The sequence below is a fragment of the Heptranchias perlo genome, chromosome 14 (assembly GCF_035084215.1).
Source record: "Heptranchias perlo isolate sHepPer1 chromosome 14, sHepPer1.hap1, whole genome shotgun sequence".
Lineage (NCBI taxonomy): Eukaryota > Metazoa > Chordata > Chondrichthyes > Hexanchiformes > Hexanchidae > Heptranchias > Heptranchias perlo.
In genome coordinates, this window is record NC_090338.1 from 47,535,583 (window position 1) to 47,560,688 (window position 25,106).

Consider the following 25,106-nt stretch of genomic DNA (forward strand, 5'->3'; position numbering starts at 1 on the left):
GATTCATCAGCTGAGGGAGGACAGTAGATGGTAATCAGCAGGAGGTTTCCTTACCCATGTTTGACCTGATGCCATTAGATTTCATGGGGTCCGGAGTCAATGTTAAGGACTCCCAGGGCCACTCCCTCCTGACTGTATATCACTGTACCGCCACCTCTGGTGGGTCTGTCCTGCCGGTGGGACAGGGCATAGGCAGGGATGGTGATGGAAGAGTCTGGGACGTTGGCTGAAAGGTATGATTCTGTGAGTATGGCTATGTCAGGCTGTTGCTTGACTAGTCTGTGGGACAGCTCTCCCAATTTTGGCACAAGTCCCCAGATGTTAGTGAGGAGGACTTTACAAGGGCGACTGGGCTTGGTTTGCCTTCGTCGTGTCCAGTGCCTAGTGGTCCGATGCTGGGTGGTCCGTCCGGTTTGATTCTTATGACTTTTTTTTTTTAAGCGAGATTGTACAACTGAGTGGCTTGCTAGGCCATTTCAGAGGGCAATTAAGAATCAACCACATTGCTGTGGGTCTGGAGTCACATAGGCCAGACCAGGTGAGGACGGCAGGTTTCCTTCCCTAAAGGCCATTAGTGAACCAGATGGGTTTTTACTACAATCCGGTAGTTTCATGGCCACCATTACTGATACTATTATTTTAATTCCAGATTTTATTTAATTAATTGAATTTAAATTCCCCAACTGCTGTGGTGGGCTTTGAACTCATGACTCCGGATTATTAGTCCAGGCCTCTAGATTACTAGTCCAGTAACATAACTATTATGCTACCGTACCCCTATCCTACATAATTGAACTGTAATTGTTTACACATCAAAAGGAGATAAATAAAACCAGTAGGGTTTTTTTTGAGGGGGAAAAAAACACTGGCCAATAATAAAATCATTTGAGATTTGTTTAAGTACTACATTGTAATTGAGTTAGTATCATTGTTTGTAGATACAAGGAGAGCAACATATATATTCCACCGGTCCCAATCTTTTCGATAGGTTTCATTTGTGTACAGTCATCATGTAACACTAAATTAATCAAAATAGATTTCCAATTGTATTTCATGGAATGTATAAGCCAACAATCTATAGGACACATTTTCATTAAAATTAATAGCTGTATGTTACTGACAAAGTAAATTGTTTTCTGTCGATGTGCACAATTAGCTCGAAACACAAGTTTATCGGTGAAAATCGAATAAAATTACCCAAAGGAACCATCTACAATATTTTCTAAAAAATATGCATTTATAAAAAGGACTTGATTGCATCTGTCAAACCACTTCATATACAATAAATTACTTTGAAATGCAGCGATTATGAAGGCAGACACAGTAGTCATTTTATGAACAGCATGATCCCACAAATAGCAGTGAAATGATTGACCAGTTAATTTGTTGTCCTTGTTGTTAGTTGAGAGAGACAAGTTAGCCAGATTCCCTGTTCTTCAAATAATGCCATGGAAATCCACCCTATGTTTTGTAAGTGGCAGATAGAGCCTTGCTTTATTGTCCGGGACATCTGACATTATAGCATTCTCCTCGGCGCTGTATTCGATTGTCAGCCTAGATTACGTACTTAAATCCCGGAATGGTGATTGAATCTCTGACTCAGGCGGGTATGCTGAGCAAGGTGACAAGATTGAACATGTAATGTTTCCCTTACCTCCCTTTTTCAAAGTACTCTGAAATAATTGTATCCATTAAGGCCATTTCCACTCAAAGTGTGCTTGTAAAAATTCTGATACAGTTTGCATCATTAACACAGACTTAGACCTACAATTTCCAGTACCAGTTTCAAAAGGAACAGTGGCTGGGAGGGGAATGTAATTGATGACAAGGGTGCCAAGTTTGTGGTGGACTTAAAGAAAATAACTTCAGTCTTACTCATTTTCAACTAGTGGAAATTGCAGCTTATCTAGGACTGGATGTCAGACAAGCAGGCTGACAACACAAAGGCAATGGAGGGGTCAACATAGGTGGTGGAGAAGGAGAGCTGTGTGTTGTCAGCATACATGTGAAGGCTGAATATAACACAACCATTGGAACATGAATGCAACAAAAGAAGCTGATGTTAGTATGGAATATTGTGGTCATTAAATGGTCTTTATGTCTTAGAACAAGATGTAACTAAGCACATTGTGTCTGAGCTTGGCTCCTTGGTAGCACTCTTGCCTCTGAGTCAGAAGGTTGTGAGTTTAAGCCCCACTCACAGATTTAAGCACTTAATCTAGGGTGAGCATTTCAGTGTACTGCATTGTTAGAGGTGCCATTAAACCAGGGCTCTGCCTGCTTAAGTGGATGTGAAAGATATCATGGCACTATTCAAAGAAGATCAGAATGTTTTCAGTCTTCTTGGGAACATTCATTGTACATCCAAGACCACCAAAACAAATCATCTTACCAGTAAATTATTGCAATGTGTTTAACTGACAACATTCAGCAGGTCGGTCAGTCTGTGGAGGGAACATCCAATTTACCATTTCAAGTGTAGTAGACCCTTCAATGTTACAGATGAACAGCACTCAAAAAAGGAGCAGAAAAGGGGGAAAGAGGAACACACACACACTTAAGTGGAAACAGGAGTTGGTTAAATGGCTTAAGTAACATTAACATCAAACAAGAGGAAGCATAATGAGAAATTAGCTGAGACATTTGGAAATAAGGGAGATAGAAATAGAAACATGAAAAGCTGGCAAAGCAGAGCAGGCTCCAGGAGCCTAGGAGAAGAAAAAAAGCAGTGCGACAACCTTGGTCAGCCTAGAATGGAACAGGGCAGATTTTACAAAGATGCGGAATTAGATAGCTAAGGTGAAATGGAAAGAGACATCGATACATATTGGACTATAGATCAATAGTGGGGTATTTAAAAAAGGAGATTGCAAACGTGCAGAATAAATATATACCATTAAAAAGAGACTATTTTAACTTACAGAATGCACTGGATAAATAAAGAGGTTAGAAACAAACTAAAATTGAAGAAAGGGATATATGGAGCCAGTAGGTATGATAAAAATTAGAGAATATAAAATAAAGAGATTAAGAGAAAGATAAGGAAAGAAGTGTTCAAAGCAATCTCAAAAAATATCAAACAGTACAGTATTCTACAAATATATCAGTAAAAATAGAATGGTTAAGTATGAGGTAGGATCCCAAGAGAAAATAGTGTGTTAATAAAGGATAAATGGAATTTGGCAGGGACACTCAAGTTCTTTGCATTAGTATTTATAAAAAAAGATTATTGGGGAAGAGGTTAATCTTGAATTGATTAAAAGCAAGTTGAGAAATATTGCAATAAACAAAAGGAAAGTATTAGAGAAGTTAGCTAAGTTAAAGGAGGACAATGTGCCAGGACCGGAAGGGATACATCCAAGAAGCCTGAGGGAAATAGGATTACAAATTATTTTTCAGGGTTCTATTAATAGTGGATATGTACCGCAGGACTGAAGAATGGCCAATGCAATAACCCTTTTCAAAAAGGGAGACGGACCTAACCTGGATAATTACAGGCCAGTTAATTTAATATTTTTGGTATGGAAAATTCTAGAATCTTTAAAGATGAAATTATTAAATATCTGGACAAAGAGAAAATAATTAGATGCAGCCAACATGGATTTCAAAAAAACGAAGATCGTGCTTGACAAACCTGATGAGCATTCTTTGAGAAGGCGACAGATAAGATGGATGACGGCAATACAGTGGATACGATACACATGGACTTTCAAAAAGTCTTTGACATGTTACCAAATGGGAGACAATTGGAGAAGATTAAGGGGTATGGAATTAGGGAAAGGGTAGCAAATTTGATTTTAAAATGGTTAGAAGTATTGTAGTTTGAACGGGGAAAGCTTGGATGATATGGAAGAGAAGTGATTTAGGCTCGCAAGACATTAAAAGCAGACCTCAAATGGATAAGATCAGAATACTGGGTTTTGTGGTAAGAGATAATAGTGAATCTATCAAAACGTTAAGACTACAGTTGGAGAACTGTTTGTCATTTTAGGGTCCACATAATAGGAAGGATGTTAAGGCAACAGAGGGAACAGTGCAGATTCACTAAGATGCTGCCCGGTCTGAGGAAATAGAAGTACATAGAAAGACTAGAAAAATTGGGGCATTAGGAGAGGGGAGATTATTGGTGATTTGACAGAGGTGTACAAAATTAGGACGGGATGGGACAAAATAGATAGAAACAGACCGTTTCCAATGGTTGACGGGTCTAGAGCAAGGGGACATAGAATTAAATTTAAGAGATTTAGCAAGAGAAACTCTTTTTTTATAACGCACAGAGGGTAATGAGACTGAGGAATGCACTACTTGAGTTAGTGATTGATGCAGAGGCCATGTCAACGTTTAAGAATCATAGAAATATAGAAAATAGGAGTGGGCCATTCGGCCCTTCGAGCCTGCTCCGCCATTCAATATGATCATGGCTGATCCTCTATCTCAGTTAGATAGGTGGTGAAGGACAAGGGGATAAAAGGGATATGGGAACAGGTTGGGCACATGGGATGCAGACCACTGCCCATGTGGAGAACAAACATCAACAATGGACTGTTTGGGCCAAATGGCCTGTTTCCATAATGTTCTGCTATGCCAACTTTTCCTTTTCCATTTCTGTTTTCATTACCTTCCACCATCTTAGCTATTCACATATTACGTGTCCCTTAAAAGTCTTTATAAGAACATAAGAACATAAGAAATAGGAGCAGGAGTAGGCCAATCGGCCCCTCGAGCCTGCTCCGCCATTCAATAAGATCATGGCTGATCTGATCCCAACCACAAATCTAAAGAACACAAGAAGTAGGAGCAGGACCCGGCCACTCAGCCCCTGGGCCCTCTCCGCCACCCACAGGGCATTGACCGATCCGAACTCAGCTTCATGTCCAATTTCCTGCCCGCTCCCCATAACCCCTAATTCCCTTTACTTCTAGAAAACTGTCTATTTCTGTTTTAAATTTATCTATTGAATGATCATATTGAATGGCGGAGCAGGCTCGAAGGGCCGAATGGCCCACTCCTCCTATTTTCTCCCATTATGACTCATCGTCTCTTGTTAATATCACTTCAGCCATGACAAGATGCTGAATATTTGGCATTTGCTGACTGTTTTACCTCATACACTTATTATGTAGGTATTCCCATCTGCACCAACTCATGCTTGTACAATGAATAGGTTCACTCAGAAGGTAGTGAATCTTTGGAATTCTCTACCCCAGAAGGTTGTGGAGGCTCAGTCATTGAGTACATTCAAAACAGAGATTGATAGATTTCAAGGCATCAAGGGATATGGGGATAGTGCAGGAAAATGGTGTTGAGGTAGATGATGAGCCATGATCTTGTTGAATGGCGGAGCAGGCTCGAGGGGACGGATGGCCGACTCCTGCTCCTATTTCTTAGTTTTCATTTTGAGCCAAATAGAACATAAGGTGAACTTGTGAAGTTTAAAATAAGTGGGTTAATGCATTCATTAAAACAGCCAACACAGCAATTTCATACAAAAGTTTTAAAGCATTCATTTGCTAATATTGCATAGCACAACTTCATTCTAGTGGTGCTTTTAAGGAATGAGCTTGTATGAAGCACAATTATCAAGCGATTACCCAAAGTGTCAGCCTCTATGGTACAGTGTACAATTCCTCCAGTTTGACCATTAAATTAACACATATACAGAAATTGTTTTCAAATGTCTGCTAGTTATGCTATGCAAAAGATTTTCCATAATCTATAACATTTTGACACTTTGCATTTCTTCCTGTCTGATAATAGGCATAAAAAAGGGCTTCCTTTTGTGAAATGGATTTGTGGCCAAAAAAGGTGGCTGTGGGGAAGACCGAGGCCTGTATCACAGAATGACCCAGGTTAAATTGATGAGCAAGCCTGGTGCACCATTGGACTTGGACACAGTTCTTCAGTAACTGCCCCTTAAAATGGACCAAATAGTTAGTTACAAGAAAGGACAATGCAACACACTGTACAAAAGTGGGTTAAAGAAAGAACTTAAATGTCTGTTTGAATGCATTATAATTTGTGGCACATTCCCAGTGCTGTCCCACTGTAATTAATGCCTTTGCACGTTAGCAGCACCACAGTTTATAACGTATGCCTTTAGCAGGTGATTTGAGCTTAGGCTTTAAAGCTCAAAAGGGATCATGTAATATAGTTAAGACATGCCTTACAGCACGTGGCGTTGAGTTTCTGAGCCTTCCCGTTCGTTAGAAATGAAGGTCAGACCTCAGTGGCAGTATGTACAGTACAGCACACTTAATGCAGCATAGCTGGCACTGTCAAAAGTGGTAAAGAATTAAGTAATTGCATCACTGCACTTACTTTGTGAAGGATGTACGGAAATGAAAAGGCCTGGAGAGAAAGAAGAACAACAAAAATAAAGCGCATTGTGAACATTATGCCATTGAGGTTCCCAACTATCTTTGTGATGTGACCTAATTTCTTCACTCTGCTGCAGGCTGTATTGGTCATTTGTTTTTTTCTTCAGAACAGAGAAAAGATGTAATACATCCATAAAAAGGTTTCATTTTAAAACATCAGATTTAAGCAAGGGATTGAGTGGTGCTGCGTGTTATTGTGCAATTCTTTCATCTGTAGGGCTGCTGTTCGAATATCAGACTACTGCATCAGTAGTTTACCTTTAAGAAACTGGTGCTTATTTCTCTTATAGCAATTTTCTAATTTAGCATCACTGTAGCCTTTCCCAGAAATGTTTGATTCAAGTCAAAACTCCACAGGGTGCCAAGATAGATGTAAATGGCAATAGTAAATTAACTCCAAGATCACTAAGCTAAAAATGTTAAATTTTGGTGTTGAATTAGAATACAAGAGTCACTTGAAAAAAATCAGTCACCAGAGAATTATTAGTTAAGTTTCAACATCTATTAGCTGCGATAATTAGGATCAATGGTAATTCACTAACATGAAATGTTGGTGAAATTTTGCTTATTTACAAGGATTGTACAGAACTCTTGAAATCCACACATCCTAGAGTTATGTATAATTGTACTCTTGCTAGAGTGACAAAGACTCTAGTGGGCCCAATAATCAACTACAGATCATCACTAGGTTGCGATGCAATCATAACCTTTATCTGTATTGAAAAGAAGACTTTAGAAGACTTGTTACTCTGCTATTAATTTCCATGTCACCCCACAACAGTATAACTAGCTGACTTTTAGCCAATGATATTTCCTTCAATCACTTGACTGACAGCTGGCCCATGGAAACAGCTATAGTCTCCACTGCTCTTTGGCCAATTGCTGAGGTTTTCAGCTGTTGCGTGGTAATACGGAAACCAAGTATTACAAGAAAAACACTGCTCAAATGGCTGCAGTGGCTTTATTACCATTATAGTAACTCTCAGCTACAAAAAACACCTAAAACACATTATAAAACCAAAAACACACATCAATCCCACTCACCTTGCTGTCCAGTCTACCCCTCTTACTCCAGGGATTTTACAACAGCAAATGTAGAAAAGATATTAAAATCGACTGATATGCTAATTTGAAACATCTGTTGTATAATGTCACCAGGATCACGAAAATAAATCCAGCACTTACCATCATTAACTATTGCAAGTACAAACATACTGGCATAGGCACGATGGGCTGAATGGCCTCCTTCTGTGCTGTATCATTCTATGATTCTACATCTCCACATCCATTCCTTCCTCCACCTTCCTTTTCATAATCCACTAACCGACAGGAAGGATACAGAGGGAAAAAAAGCCAGCACAATTCTAAGCTTATATTTAAAAGCTGACATGCTCAGATAGTATGAATGAACTACAGTATCACCTTGGGCCTTTGGCAGCTCATCTCTTTTTCTTAAATGAAACTTTCTATTTTTATTCTGGGTCTTTTGGCCATTTTTCCTACCTATTTTGGTTCTAATTTTCTCCTTTACCAACTCCCTCCTTTACTTCTCTTGCATTTTCTTCTTTCATTCTAGCTTTTTTTATTCTTCTCGTCTGCCATAGCTGTTTTAATTTCTCATTCTTTTCATTTTGCTTTGGTGCATTAATTCAACTATCCACTCTTTTATTGTTTCAATATGCACTCTATTCTGACTCAATGTAAATTCCCCATTTTTGTTTCTTTCATTTAACTACTTCCCCAGATACTTTAAAGCTGTATAACAACATCCACATCGCGAGTTTGAAAGTTTAGACATTTTCTTTATTCTTGAAAATTCTCTTCATTCTGCAAACAGACGATATCCCACTGGTCTTGGTGTGATGTGATACATAACACCAAGTCAAATTGAAAGAGTGTTGTTTCCGACAGGGCTTAAAAATAGCTTAAGAAGAATTTAACAGGAGAGAAGAATATTAGAACATGAGAACATAAGAAATAGGAGCAGGAATAGGCCTTAGGGCCCCTCGAGTCTGCTCCGTCATTCAATAAGATCATGGCTGATCTTCAACCTCAACTCCACTTCCCTGCCCTATTCCCATATCTTTTGATTCCCTTAGTGTCCAAAAATCTATCTATCTCAGTCTTGAATACACAATGACTGAGCATCCACAGCCCTCTGGATAGAGAATTCCAAAGATTCACAACCCTGAGTGAGGAAATTTTTCCTCATCTAGATCCTAAAGAGGTGACCCCTTATCTTGAGACTATGCCCCCTAGTTCTAGACTCTCCAGCCAGGGGAAAGCAGCTTCTCAGCATCGACCCCGTCAAACCCCCTCTGAATCTTGTATATTTCAATGATATCACCTCTCATTCTTCTAAACTCCAGAGACTATAGGCCCATTCTACTCAATCTCTCCTCATAAGACAACCCTCTCATTCCAGGAATCAATCTAGTGAACCTTCATTGCATCCCCTCTAAGGCAAGTATATCCTTCCTTAGGTAAGGAGACCAAAACTGTACACAGTAGACCAGGTGTAGTCTCACCAGAGCCCGACATAACTGCAGCAAGATCTCCTCACTCTTACAACCCCCTTACAATAAAGGCCAACATACTATTTGCCTTCCTAATTGCTTGCTGTACCTGCATGTTAACTTTCTATGATTCGTGTACAAGGACACCCAAATCCCTCTATCAACATTTCTTAGTCTCACCTTTTAAAAAAAATATTCTGCTTTTCTATTCTTCCTACCAAAGTGATAGCTTCACATTTCCCCACATTAACTCCATCTGCCACCTTCTCGTCCACTCACTTAACTTGTCTATATCCCTTTGCAGCCTCTTTGCGTCCTCCTCACTGCTTACTTTCTCATCTAGCTTTGTATCGTCAGCAAACTTGGATACATTACACGTGATCCCCTCATCTAAGTCATTGATATATATTGTAACATCTGAGGCCCCAGCACTGATCCTTGCGGCACCCCACTAGTTACAACCTGCCAACCTAAAAATGACCCATTTATTCCTACTCTGTTTTCTGTCCATTAACCAATCCTCAATCCATGCTAACATATTATCACCAATCCATGACCCCTAATCTTGTGTAACAACCTTGTGTGGCACGTTATCGAATGCACCAGCTTCCATGTGACTTAGCACACAACAGATGAAAATAGCCCTATGAAGATGTATCACGTTGCTTCAGAGGCAATGTCCATTGCACACTACTTCCTTCTTTGCTGCTTACACCACGTTCTCCAGTCAGCACAAACATATGTGCACAAAGTGACAAATGGCATTATAGATTTTGAAGTTTTCTCAAAATACATGTTCTCCAGTCATTCTAAAACTACTCAAAACGATTGAAAACATACACTCCTTATCATCACTCATTCATGCTTTTGCTCCTCCCACCTGTACTTCCTGCCCATCATGGGCTTTTCCACACTGTCAGAGTGGAGAGAAAGCGCAGGAATCCCTCCCAGTGGCCGAGTATAAAAGAGAGCGGAGAGAGCAGAGCAGAGAGAAAGCACGGGAATCCCTCCCAGTGGCCGAGTATAAAAGGAGCAGCGGAGAAAGCGCGAGAATCCCCCACAGTGGCCAGGTATAAAGGAGCAGCGGAGAAAGCGCGAGAATCCCCCACAGTGGCCAGGTATAAAGGAGCAGCGGAGAGAGCACGCGGGAATCCTCTACAGTAGCCGGGTATAAAGGAGCAGCGGAGAGAGCAGCGGGAATCCCCTACAGTAGCCGGGTATAAAGGAGCAGCGGAGAGAGCACGCAGGAATCCCCTACAGTAGCCGGGTATAAAGGAGCAGCGGAGAGAGCACGCAGGAATCCCCTACAGTAGCCGGGTATAAAGGAGCAGCGGAGAGAGCACGCGGGAATCCCCTACAGTAGCCGGGTATAAAGAGAGCGGAGAGAGCACGCGGGAATCCCCTACAATAGACGGATATCAAGAGAGCGGAGAGAGCACGCGGGAATCCCCTACAGTAGCCGGGTATAAAGGAGCAGCGGAGAGAGCACGCGGGAATCCCCTACAGTAGCCGGGTATAAAGGAGCAGCGGAGAGAGCACGCAGGAATCCCCTACAGTAGCCGGGTATAAAGGAGCAGCGGAGAGAGCACGCGGGAATCCCCTACAGTAGCCGGGTATAAAGGAGCAGCGGAGAGAGCACGCAGGAATCCCCTACAGTAGCCGGGTATAAAGGAGCAGCGGAGAGAGCACGCAGGAATCCCCTACAATAGACGGGTATAAAGGAGCAGCGGAGAGAGCACGCGGGAATCCCCTACAGTAGCCGGGTATAAAGGAGCAGCGGAGAGAGCACGCAGGAATCCCCTACAGTAGCCGGGTATAAAGGAGCAGCGGAGAGAGCACGCGGGAATCCCCTACAGTAGCCGGGTATAAAGGAGCAGCGGAGAGAGCACGCGGGAATCCCCTACAATAGACGGGTATAAAGAGAGCGGAGAGAGCACGCGGGAATCCCCTACAGTAGCCGGGTATAAAGAGAGCGGAGAGAGCACGCGGGAATCCCCTACAGTAGCCGGGTATAAAGGAGCAGCGGAGAGAGCACGCGGGAATCCCCTACAGTAGACGGGTATAAAGAGAGCGGAGAGAGCACGCGGGAATCCCCTACAGTAGCCGGTTATAAAGAGAGCAGAGAGAGGAGAATGGAGAGAGAGCAGCGGACAGAGCAGAGCAGAGAGAAAGAGAAAAAATAAATCAAGGAGTGACATCTCAGGACAACATGTAGGCGATTGTTTGGTGAGTATTACCGGTTTTTATTGTGCACTAAGCTGGAGCAGTGGTTTGAACTAAAGAGCTGGGAAACTATATTATTTTATCAATAACAAACTAGATAAACTAGTTAATAAAACTAAAAATATCGAATGAATAGAAACTTTAACTAATTAAACACATAAAACAAGGTTAAAGCGAGATGGCAGTGCAAGTGGTGTGTCGTAACTGCAGCATGTGGGACTTGGTGGAGACCATTGAGATCCCGAGCAATCACATCTGCAGTAAGTGTCTGCAACTAGGCTCATTGTTGTTGAGCTGGAGTCCGAGCTGCAGACATTACGATGCATCAGCGAGGAGAGTTATCTGAACACTTTGATCCAGGAGGCAGTCACACCCCTTAGGTTAGGTAGTTAGGTAGTAGTTTACATTTGTTCATTGGTAAGGGACAGGAGGATGTGACTGCGAGTCAGGTGGATATGGGGATCCAGGATGCAGTGGTGGAGGAGCCTCAGCTTTTGACATTGTCCAACAGGTATGAGGTACTTGCTACCTGTATGGATGCGAACAAAGACTGCAGGGAAGATGGGCAAACTGATCAGAGCACCATGGTACAGGAGGCCATTCAAGTGGGGAGAATAAAAAGGAATGTGGTAGTGTTGGGGAATAGTATAGTCAAGTCGGGTGGATAGTCATTGTTCTCTGCAGCCGTGACCGGGAGTCCCAAAGGCTGTTTTGCCTGTCCGATGCCAGGGTTAAGGATATCTCTTCACGGCTGGAAAAGAACTTGGAGCATGAGGCGGAGGATCCAGTTGGCGTGGTCCACGTAGGAACCAACGATATAGGTAGAACTAGGAATGAGATTCTGCTGAGGGAGTTTGAGCAGCTAGGGTCCAAATTAAAAAGCAAAACTTCAAAAGGTAATGATCTCTTTTTACTACCTGAGCCACGTGCAAATTGGCATGGGGAGAAACATTAGATGGTTAAATGCGTGACTGAAAGAGTGGTGTGGGAAGCAGGTGTTTCAATTCATGGGGCACTGGCACCAGTACTGGGGAAAAAAGAGGGAGCTGTTCCGTTGAGACGGGCTCCACTTAAACCAGGCTTTAAACGGGCAGTTGAAAAAACTGTCTGTAATCACCAAGCATTGTTCTGTGAATTATAAATGCGATTTCATTTCGAGGATTTCATTTCATTCACCCGAGGAAGGAGCAAGCCTCCGAAAGCTTGTGAATTTAAAATAAAATTGCTGGACTATAACTTGGTGTTGTAAAATTGTTTACAATTGTCAACCCCAGTCCATCACTGGCATCTCCACATCATGCCTATTTCTTATGTTCAAGAGAAAACAGTCTATAACAAGGAGGCACAGCTTCCAGGAAGTAAGCCAGTCTTTATAATGCCTCCGACACCCTTCAAGGAGGAAGCACTGGATCTATGGGGGTGGCCCACAGTTGAGAGCGTAAGAGATGGAGAAATCAGAGGAAGAATGCCATCTGTAGCTTCATGATAAAATTAGGAGCCTGTTCCTTGCTTGTTGCAGGAACACACCTAATCTGACGTTACTGCTTTCCATGCAAGTCAGAATGGCACACCTTTTCTCCCCCATCCAGTCTAACCACTCCTGTTCTTCTCTTACCATAGATGTCATAGTAATTGCAAAGCCCTTTCTTTAAGGGAATCTAGCATAAATTGGGTGTGTGATGTCGAGTGAGCTTAAATTTCCTGGCAAGGCAAATCTGGAGTCCTGGCAACTTTTGTGTACCAAACATGACTTGCAACATGAGCACCCAGAACCCTGATGCTTTTCAACCAACTGATCACATATGTCTGAGCATGCTACCTCATTTGTAAACAAAGTTAAAGCCAGGTTTCTGTTCCTGCTGGCACAGAAGTTCTAGTGCGAGCCACATATGCTTCCTTTATGCCAGTTCAATCCAATGGGCTCCATACTTCAACCACACTGCCTCTCAACCTCCCCTCCTCCTTTTAAACCCTTCTTAAAACCTACCTTCGACCATCTCCTCCTTTGGCTCAGTGTTCCTTTTCTCCTTGTGCCTCTGAAGCACCTTGGGATATTGTTTCTATCTTTTAACTTTGCTATGTAAACACAAGTTGTTCTTGTTAATGTATGCTTTCCGGGGAGCTTTCATGACTCCTTTATCTCGAGGCAATCGAGTGCGCCATTTATTTTCACAGACCAACGGCAAGTATCCAGTTGAGTCCTGGGAGATAAAGAATGGCCCCTTCAACCTTCGGCTCATGAATTTTGTGTGATTTCCCAGGATGCCAGCAGAGGAAAGATATAATTAGGTCCATCCTGCCATCAGAATGATATTAAAGCTTGTGATTGGAATGTTCAAGTCACATTTCGGATGCCTGGATAGATCATTTGCTGTATGCTCCATTTTACTATTGACTGAGATTTCTTCTTGCAGGAGCCAGGGGAAGAATGAATCATAAGGCAATAGGGTGAAGGGGAGATCTCTGGCAAGATCTCTGGCAAGGTAGACTGGTTAGTGCGGCATTCTCATCTTGAAAAATGTGATCATCTAGCTGTACATCTATCCCTCTAACTTTTAATCTTGTTATCAGGCTAGATAAATACCTGCTTGTTATCAGGCAGGTATTTATCTAGCTTCCTTTTGAAGTCAACAAAGCATCAATTGCTTTTGCTGTGATTCTGTTTTACATATCTACCACCCTGGGTTATAAATTTCACTAATCCATAGATTTGTTTGAGGTTTAATTATATATCTGTCCTTCCAAATCAAATATGCTGATTAAATTAACATCTTTCACCACTTTAAAGAACTGGATACTGTACTCGGACCACAACACTTTTTTTCTCCAATAAAAACAAACCCAGGCCTACTTGCTCTGGACCCAAGATGGAATTAATTTTAAGTTGGAAAATCTCTCTTTACAAGCTGGTTTGAGAGTTGTGTGTGATAGAAAAAAACCTAAGGAACATTTTAGATCTGCTGGGGTAGAGTTTCCGCTTTGGACACAATCAGGAAATTCCTACCAAAATGTGCTTGAAATTGCGCTGGTTAGGTTAGGGTTCAAGTTCCCGCTAAAATTCTTTTGCATAATCACGAACATAATAGGAGCAGGAGTAGGCCACACGGCCCCTCAAACCTGCTCCGCCATTCAATAAGATCATGGCTGATCTTCTACTTTCCTGCCCGATTCCCATATCCCTTGATTCCCCTACAGTCCAATAAATCTATCTATCTCAGCTTTGAATATACTCAACCACTGAGTACCCACAGCCCTCTGGGGTTGAGAATGCCAAAGATTCACAACCCTCTGAGTGAAGAAATGCCTCATCTCAGTCTTAAATGACCGACCCCTTATCCTGAGACTACGTCCTCTAGTTCTAGACTCTCCAGCCAGGAAACAACCTCTCAGCATCTACCCTGTCAAGCCCCCTCAAAACCTTACATGTTTCAATGAGATCACCTCTCTCACCATTCTAATAAACTCCAGAGAGTATAGGCCCATTCTACTCAATCTCTCCTCATAGGACAACCCACTCATCCCAGGAATTAGTGAACCTTCATTGCACGGCCTCTAAGGAAAGTATATCCTTCCTTAGATAAGGAGACCAAAACTGTATGCAGTACTCCAGGTGTGGTCTCACCAAAGCCATGTACAACTGTAGCAAGACTTCCTAACTCTTGTACTCCAACCCCCTTGCAATAAGGGCCAATATTCCATTTGCCTTCCTAATTGCATGCCAACTTTTTGTGTTTCTTGCACCAGGACATCTAAGTTTCTCACCATTTAAAAAATATTCTGTTTTTCTATTCTTCCGACCAAAGTGAATAGCCTCACACTTACCCACGTTATACTCCATCTGCCACCTTCTTGTCCAGTCACTTAATCTGTCTACATCCCTTTGCAAACTGTGTCCTCCTCATAGCTTACTTTCCCACCTAACTTTGTATCATCTGCAAACTTGGATACATTACACTCGGTCCCTTCATCCATGTCATTAACATAGATTGTAAATAGCGGAGGCCCGAGCACTGATCCTTGCAGCACCCCACTAGTTACAGCCTGCCAACCGAAAATGACCTGTTTATCCCTACTAAAATCTTCAATGAGCCAGCACAATCGGGCAGCATAACAGAACGTAAGTTTCTTTTTTTTTCTTTCCATTAAAAAGTATTCCTTGATGTGTTTAAGGGTGGTAACCTGGTGCAGTTCTTATAATACAGCTGAAAATGGGTTTATCACCAAAAATAATCATTTTAATACGTGTCCACTCCTCCACTTGTGAGTAACCAGATTTAAAATCACTGAAAATTACTTTAAAAATCTATACTGAACCATTTAATAGTTTCATTGATATACACTAGTTAATCTCTTAGTAAATGGAATACTTTTTGATACGAGAAGACTTTTAAAACATGCCTGTGCACCCAAGAAAATTAGCGCAATTTGAAGAGCCTTCCCAAATCAGCACAATCGGTGGAATCTCGCAATTTCAACCTGGGGGCATGGCCTAATCTGGACAAATTAAACCTTTAACCAGCATAAAAGATAGTGGAAAACAGGAATACAAGTGGTTTGGGGCGTAACTCACTTACATTTAAAATTCTCCGATCTTTTGCGCTGGTTCGGCCAATTTCGCCCAGATTGCGTTGATGATACTGGCGGAAACAAGCAGAAACTCGACCCCGCTGTTTCAATGGAAACAGGAGTCAGTAATAAAAGATGGTACATTCTTTGAAGTGGAGGGATATAAAAGTTCTATGATAGGAGTTGGTCAATTGCTGACAGGAACATTTAACCATAAATAAATAACAGGCATATGATTTAATACTTGATCTCTTCTCTAACTTTATTGTGATCAGATAGATACTAAAATTATGAAGCAAATATTCAACCAACTTCATTTGTTCATTAGAACAGAAAATAATTTTCACTTTTAAATCACACTTAAGCAATTCATATAAATAAATAAACAAACAAACCATAGAAAGAACTCATTAAATATTTTTCTTTCACTTACCCCTACTCTAAATTCCTCAAACAAAAAAACTATTTGTTTTAGAGATAATGTAATCACTTTTTACTTCTGGTCCATATATAACACTTACCAATTTGGCCCCAATATCACTATTAATATTATTCCTAGTCAGAATCTAACGGTTCTCCCATGAAGACTCAAGAATCTATACAGAATGCAGCTGCATTATCACAGGGTCCAGTTTCAGGCTAAACAGCTGGAAGTCTCCTGCTGTAATCATTGTCAAAGATGCAGGTTTTCTTCAGAAGTGGCTCAAAGCCTCTCTTCTGTCACAATCCAGCTGGAAGAAATATGCTAAGAAGGGTTTCATTTGCTATCCTCCACAAGAACGCTTGGTCATTTGAACTCTAAATGAGCAAACCAATGGCACCCGAGGTTGAAAGCTATTCATTCTTGACCGAGAGCTATAGAAAAGATCATATTGCACTTAGCCAATATCTGATGTGGCTAATGAACAAATGTTGGAGAACAAAGGCCAAGCCATATATATCTCTTGCGCACGTGTAACTGTTTCTGGGCTTTCTTCTTTCCAATGAAGCTCAAAACACTCATCTCATCCATTTACTGTATGGAATCTTGCTATGACCTGGTCAGATAGCCAATGTTATCACCTCCCACATGTACTTGGGATATACTATGCTTTATCCTTCACATCAATCCTGAACCACAATTCATGAGTAGACATCTGTGGAAAGAAGTAAATGCATAAGACAGCCATATCTGGTCCTGAAGAGTTGATCACCTCTCTGGGGGTGGGAGATGGGGGTTGTAGGCTTTATGCAAGAAGGAGCTAGATGGCCCAAGTGTCCTTCCTCGTCTGTACTTATCTTTGCAATGATCTTCAGATGTTTGGAGTCACTTGTGTAGCTGTAGACAGCCTGTCTTGCAGCCATGAGGGGGCAGATCTCATCCTCATATCTGCAAGACAGAATGTCAACAGCTACTTAAATTCCTCCAGAGACAGTTTTGGCCAAAAAGAGAGAAAGCCACCACCAATCACCAGTTGATGGGATAGAAAGGGCACTGATTTAAGTCTGTTACTCCACTGCTCTTAAAGATGTAAGATTTGCTTTGTTTTTGGATTATTGCTGTACTTTAATCCACTGCTTGTTCACTTATGTACATGACCTATATAATGTTTGTATATTTTCCATAAATGTTCTAAAAACTGAAAAATGAAATAAACAGGTTTGGTCCAATGACTTTTATGGATCTTTCTTGACCTGCATACACTGTCAAAAAGCTGGAAAAAAATTGCCTCCACAGAAACTTGGCCTGTGAGTGAAATGTATCCCTACTTCCCCAATTAAAAAGATTGATTTGCAAATGTATATCTGACAAAAATATTGAGGTGCAAGTTCTTACTGTCCAGACTCTTGGTAGTACAACAGGCTGAATATTGTTTCTTCCATATTTCTTGATCTACACCACCTATCGGTTTTTCTGTTAGGAGAATACTCTGATTTAATTTACTTAGCCATTTTTCACAAGTTGGGGCTCGAAGTTATAGTCCACGAGCTAAGTCCCAGAATAATCCTGGTCACTTTCTAAGAACCTTCAACATACCAAAGTCCTTCTTAAGTCTATTATTTGATTAATTGAGCAATTGAAAATATTAACAGGAACTATTTTCATAGGAAATAACATGTATATGATGCAATATGATTTATACTGCACAAGCATGACCAGTGCCACAGATGTGATATCATATTTTGTTTATAGCATCCATTAGACAAATAATCAAAACTTAAATATAAATTTCACACAAGCCCTGCACAGTTGAAATCTACCTTAATTTTCCAGCAAACAGTTTGCTACATAAGTGGGCTATTGAGTTTCCGTTTCCCTATGTTAAAGGCACTATATAAATGAAAGTGGTATCTTTTTCAGTAGAAGAGTGTTTGGAAAGCAGCTACAATGACATTACTGTTAAAACTCTTCTCACCATACTACGTGCTTTCAGTTGTGTCATCTTTGTGAAATACAAATATTATTTCATAAGAGATTAGATCATCAGATGCGGTACAGGTCCAACCACAAAGGCAGAATGCTTACATAACCCGACTTTCCCAGGTTTAGTGTCCTTGATTCATCACTTTTGGTTGTCAGTATTGTTCTGTTTCCCAGACAACAATGGTAACAATCACAAAACATACAATCAGCAGCAGACAACGGGGTTCAACCAGAACTTACCTGAATGTAAAAATCGCAACACTGGTAGTGGTGGTTGACACAGGCCCAACCATCTTCAGCTGCTTTATCAATGACCTTCCCTCCATCATAAGGTCAGAAGTGGGGATGTTCGCTGATGATTGCAGTGTTCAGTTCCATTCGCAACCCCTCAGATAATGAAGCAGTCTGTGCCCGCATGCAGCAAGACTGGGACAACATCCAGGCTTGGGCTGATAAGTGGCACGTAACATTCGCGCCAGACAAGTGCCAGGCAATGACCACCTCCCCTTGACATTCAACGGTATTACCACTGCCGAATCCCCCACCATCAACATCCTGGGGGTCACCATTGATCAGAAACTTAACTGGACCAGCCATATAAATACTGTGGCTACAAGAGCAGGTCAGAGACTGGGTATTCTGCGGCGAGTGACTCACCTCCTGACTCCCCAAAGCCTTTCCACCATCTACAAGGCACAAGTCAGGAGTGTGATGGAATACTCTCCACTTGCCTGGATGAGTACAGCTCCAACAACAATCAAGAAGCTCGACACCATCCAAGATAAAGCAGCCCGCTTGATTGGTACCCTATCCACCACCCTAAACATTCACTCCCTTCACCACCAGCGCACACTGGCTGCAGTGTGTACCATCCACAGGATGCACTGCAGCAACTCGCCAAGTCTTCTTTGACGGCACCTCCCAAACCCACGACCTCTACAATCAAGAAGGACAAGGGCAGCAGGCACACGGGAACAACACCACCTGCACATTCCCCTCCAAGTCACACACCATCCCGACTTGGAAATATATCGCCGTTCCTTCATCGTCGCTAGGTCAAAATCCTGGAACTCCCTACCTAACAGCATTGTGGGAGAACCTTCACCACACGGACTGCAGCGGTTCAAGGAGGCAGCTCACCACCTTCTCAAGGGCAATTAGGGATGGGCAATAAATGCCGGCCTTGCCAGCGACGCCCACATTCCATAAACAAATTTTTAAAAAAGGCACCTCAACTTTCCAATTGACCGTGTTCTATGAGAATGTACACATGGGGATTGATTAAGACAGAGATCGTTGCATCTTTTATTGGAAAAGTGGATAGATATTTAAAACAGAGGAAGATTTAGGGCTATAAGGAGAAAGCAGGGTAGTGGAATTAGTTTTGGATTGCTCTAGTATAGAGCCAGCACACAACATAATGGTCCAAATTGCTCCTTCTGTGCTGTAATAATTCATTTGGGGGGGGGAAAGACGGGAAGGGAAGGGGCGGAGAGAGCGCGCGAGGGGACGGGAAGGGAGGGGGTGGACAGGACAGGGGGGAAAGAGAGAGGGAGCAAGACACACACACACACACACACACACACAGCGAGGATAAAGCAAGAGAGAAAAAAAGAGAAATGAAGTGGGCAAGCTTGCAAAAGAAAGGGCAAGAGAAAGTGTAAGGAGGGTGAGCGTGAGCAAGCGAATGGAAAAGGCAAATGAGAGGAGGGAGGAGGCAGAACAAAGGAGAATGAGGAAGAGACAGAAAATTGAGTAGAAAGACAGGGGAGGGAAGAGAAAGAGAATGGGGAAAGAGAAAAGGGAGAGATAAAGAAGAACATTCCCTTTCTGAGCTCAGACACGAAAAATTACTATTTGATCAAGGTATCAGAATACAGCTGGCACCTGTGAAAACATTCATCATCATTGCCAGAAGGTGGGGATAATATTAGGAGACAGAAATCCTATTGTTTAGTACAATGGATATGGAATTCTCGGTCATGATTCATCTTATTAGAAATCATTGTGCCTTAATTATTATTGTGGGAAGCTGCTACATTGTGCTTATACTACTATAAAGTGCAGTTTTTCCTACATTCACTTATTCTTGTTCTTGTTAATGATGCTTTCTGTAATCTGTTTCCAATATTCAGAGAAAAATCGTAACTCGTAATTCTCAGCAACTTATTCGTAACATGAAAATGCAAAATCAGCAGTTGTTCTTATGTTCGCTTCAATTTCCAAGTAGTTCATTAAAATCACTCCCTCTGGCAAATAGAACAAAGAACCCAATTTTAACAGCATGCAACAAAAGTCCAATAAACTACAGGAACACTGCATTTAAGAAAGCTGCACCTTTCTGCGCACAAGAAAGGGTTCAATACAAATTCTCCTTGATCTGCCTTTCACTTTGTCCACTGATTAGTTGCTAATGTTGGCTTTATGCAGCAAAGCAGTTGCTTGATTAATAATCTATGGAATTTTTAAAAAAAAATTTTAACTTATATCTCTGGTAAGCAGCTGTGTTAACTTTTTAGAAATGTTCAAAACTTCAGAGTTCAATTTTAATTCTTCATAGATTGCAAAATGTTAGAAGTTGTAGCATCCTATCACCATTTACTATAGTGTTATTTTCTCTTCTTCTCACCTTTTTAATTCTCGTTCCCAGCAATTTTGTAATGAATGAGGTAGAAAGGGAACATTTTATTACCTCTTCCTGGTCAGCATTATTCATTCCTCATTAAGCTGCAGTATGCACCAGATGCACAGTAAAGTTGTCTCTACACTGTCTCAACAATGTGCTTTAACCCTGCCCTTGAGACAAGATGCCTTACTAACACAGTGAGAGATTTCTATTTCCCATACATTCTGTCCTTGTTGCTTCTGAATGTGTGCCAATTTAGCACGGAACTGTGGGCAATTTTTGCTGCAAAACTGACAATTAACTTTAGTCAAACGAATTCTACTTAGGTTCAACAGAGGCAGGAGACATTCACCCAATCTGGACTGAATTCAAACCCATGTCCCAAAGTTTAAAGGACACATTGCATCAACCTCTATTTTATGAGAATCCTGTGAGTTGATGATATTACAAAAATATTAACAGCAAGGCAAAAACTGCACAATATCACAATGCAATGGTTTCAGCAAGATTTTGAAAAAGGAGAGCATGAGGGGAAAATAGACCATGACTTGAAGATATGATCCTGAAAATGTGGAAAATTGCATCACATAATCTGCTTTGAAATTATGTCCAGTTTCTAATAAAAAGTAGGCATTTACCTTACTGCTTTAATAAAAAAAGCAAACAGGGGACATCTTGAATCTTTATAGTCATTAAGAAATGCATTGCATAACTGCCAAACCTATTGTATCGCAAAACTTTCCACACCACAGGACTCAAGGCTATAGCTTCTTATACTAATAATGTTCCAAGTGCCTCTGTGCAGACAGCCTCTATCAAATTTAAAACCTAGTTGGCCTACAAATATGTATGTTCTTGACAGCAACACAGCTCAGCTCAAAATAACCTTTTTGAAAATATGTTAAAACTTAATTTACATAATATGCCAGATGCAGATCCACCTCATATATCAAACTTAATAACATCCCCTCCCCCAATGTTGATTATTTTAAATGGAAATTAAAACATTACAGACCAGAAAAGTCAAGTACTACTGTTTACCTACCACATAAATTACAGCACAGCTTAGAAATCTGGATTTGAACAAATAAGGCACCAGGATATGCTTTAAGGTTTCCAATTGGAACATTTCTTCTTCCTTTCTCTTCTCTTCCCAAAGCAGCCAGGCATTGCTAAACAGTGCCCCCCTCGCTCCTACATAGAGTTTTATATCATTTTCGAAATCAGAATACTGATAACTGACCTCTAAATTCAGGGGCAATCCTTGCACCATTCTTTGCTGCAGGGGAAGCAGCTTGCTGGTTACCTTAAACCAGACTTTTGCATACCCATCAGCACATAGCACTGGTGCAAAAAAATACATACTGCACCTACAAAAAGATAGTCACTTCCCCACCAATAAGCTCTTTGTAAAATCTCACAAAAACACACATGAAAAAGATCACCATAATTTCAGTGAAGTGTAGTGGTGGGTGTGTGAAACTTTCTACTCATGTCCAAGTGAACGGTGAAAATCACCCAGCACTACAAGTAATCATTTTATCCCCTCCCATATCCTTCAGTCCTCCCGCTCTGTTCTTTTTGTGCACCCCACTGTCCCTATGCCCACCATTAGTAAGAGAATCTTCAGCTGCCTCGGACCACACTCCTGAACTCCGTCCCTGCTTCATTCTCCATCTTTAAAAACTTTTCCCAATCCATTGATTTAACCCAACTTTCAGTCACATCTCCTAACTCTCTCATCATGGCTCAGCACCGGTTCCTTCATCAGATTTATTTTCTCTCCCCACTCAGCAAAGCACCTTGCGACATTTTCTATGTTAGAGGTACTATATAAACACTAGTTGTTGCTGACTTCCAAATCTGGATGGTCTTTGGAGAAAACTGCATAACAGAGTGGAGTACTATATTACTGGGAGTAATTTGAAGTAGTGAATTCAGCACTGCACGGCTGTAATATTGCTGAATTTATTTTAACCATTTTGCCACAGAAAGGATTTGAAAGAAAATATTAACATTATTTTTTTTTTACTAAAGTGAATTTTCAATTTTTAAAAAAAGACATCGCGAGGAGGTGGGGGGGCGGCAGAGCGCGCAAGAGCAAGTGGAGGGGGGAGAAAGAAGCCAGAGGGGCTTTTTGGAACAAAGCTAAAAAGGGCAGTCAGATTTGTTAAAGGGAAAACTGTGTTTCACTGAGCTGAAGAGAATAAAAATGCTGGCTGATAGTTATAAGTCATTTTGTTTAAGATGAGCCACAGATGCGAACTAATATGATGTGCTCTTTATTTTGTATTATTACAAAGTTAAGTTGTATAGATTTAATTAATTGAGTCCAGTCATACCGGATCGGTACGTAGCTTCGGGCTTCAACTCACCAAATGTTTGCTTGTTCCACCCTTAGAAAGAAGGAAGAAACATTTGTGTGAAAGGCATGAATATCCAGTCCAGATGCTATTTGCTATATTCCTGGGTTGTGCTATTGTACAAGTAGATATAGGCAGTGTTAGTCAATTCCCATAAAAGTAAGTTATTCTCACTGCTAAAGGGAGCAACTGACACCACTGAACTAGGGAAGATATCTATGGCTACATAAAAGCCTTGAATGTGATTTTTTTTCCTTGTGACAACATTGCTGTGGGGTGCAATATACATCTCCCACTGGCATAATAACATTGTGACAAAAATCAATAAATTGGCCTCATTAGACATAAGAAAATTTAGCTGCAACAGAAAAAGTATCAAAGTAATAATTTATTGCAGTACACTTATTTACAGTTGAATTTTTGTTCTACATAGCAGGCTAAAATGGCACAGATGGCTTTTAACAATCTATCTACAAAGTAGCACTGTTCAAGCATGATAACTAACAAAACCAGTCTGACAATCTCTTAATACTTCCTTATAATGAAACCACCACACAATTGTTGCTGGAGCCCATTTCCTACACGCAGCTCAAACCCCATGCAAAGAAATAGTCCCTTCCACGCGCTGATGTACTATACAATATTAAAAAAATACTGCGATGTAATGGAATTAAGATCAATGCCATTTTAAAACAATGCCAAAATAATTCTGGCAGACTGATGCTGTTAAAACTAATATATAAAATATACCCACAGTGATTATAACCGATTTTTGCAATTTTAATAAAAAGTTAGCTTTGTTATTTCTTTAAAAAGTAGATGCCATGAAAAGGGCCCCTTGAAGTGTTAAATAGCATCTACTAAGCAAGCAGTCACCTTGGGGGGGGGGGGGGAAGAAGGGGGGCAGTGGTGGTGAGCTACTTGAGGCCGAGCAACAAAAAAAATAACCAGGGTCAAATATCACTAACTCCACAAAAGGGCATTTAATACCTATTGACTAGCACTGCCAAATCATAGGAACGGGAGCAGGCCATTCAGCCCGTTGAGCCTGTTCCGCCATTCAATAAGATCATGGCTGATCTATATCCTAACTCCATCCACCCGCCTTGGCTCCATATCCCTTAATACACTTGGCTAGTAAAAATCTATCGATCACAGATTTAAAATTAATTGAGCTTTTTGTGCGAGAGTCTTCCACAATTCTACCACCCTTTGTGTGAATATTTCCTAACTTCTCTCTTGAATGGCCTGGCTCTGATTTTAAAGTTATGGCCCCTTATCCTAGACTCCTCCACCAGTGGAAAAAGTTTCTCTCTATCTACCCTATCAATTCCTTTCAAAATCCTAAAAATGTCAATCTTAAATCTTAACCTTCTACCTTCCAGGGAATACAAGCCTAGTTTATGTTATCTCTCCTCATAATCTAACCCTTGGAGCCTAGGTAACATTCTGGTGAATTTGTGCTGCACTCCTTCCAAAGCCAATATATCCTTTCTAAGGTGTGGTGCCTAGAACTGTATACAGTACACCAGATGTGGTCAAACCTGTGCTTTGTGTAGCTGTAGCAAATCATGCAACCTAATAGGCCCCTCCAAGCACCTACTTGCATTCTTGGAAACTAGACCAAAAGGTGAAAAAGTGCATTAAAATGTAAACAGTATTCTTGTTTTAAACAAACCAAAAATCTAGCAGCTGACTGTAGAATATGCAAACTTTCCAGGATGAACCACTGCTTACTTGCAATTGTGACACAAAAGTTTTGTCATCAAGTTATCACAAAATATATTCATGATTCTATGGCTGCCCATTTATTTTTGAATTGTCTGGCAAATATAAACAATGTTCAACACACTGGAAGGGTTCTCAGGGAAGCTATGAAAGAGCTCAACTAATGTCTTGTGAAATTCAAACAAGTCTTGATAACTCCTCACATAACTCTCCAACAACAACACAATACTTAAAAGGCATTATCGATAATTATAATTTATTCAAAGCCTATTAAAAATAATATAAGAACATGAATAGTAGCAC

At 40.9% G+C, this 25,106-nt stretch overlaps 1 protein-coding gene across 3 annotated transcripts in view; it reads right to left on the reverse strand.

The window, feature by feature from the left end:
• ergic1 (endoplasmic reticulum-golgi intermediate compartment 1) overlaps window positions 1-25,106 on the reverse strand; it is a 79,735-nt gene that overhangs the window by 51,467 nt on the left and 3,162 nt on the right. The window contains exon 2 of one of the 3 annotated variants that reach the window (XM_067996406.1): window positions 23,088-23,108. The exons of the other annotated variants lie outside the window; for them this stretch is intronic. The gene's annotated coding sequence lies outside the window, so the exon portion shown is untranslated. The remainder of the gene's footprint in view (window positions 1-23,087; window positions 23,109-25,106) is intronic. 3 annotated transcript variants of the gene reach the window in all.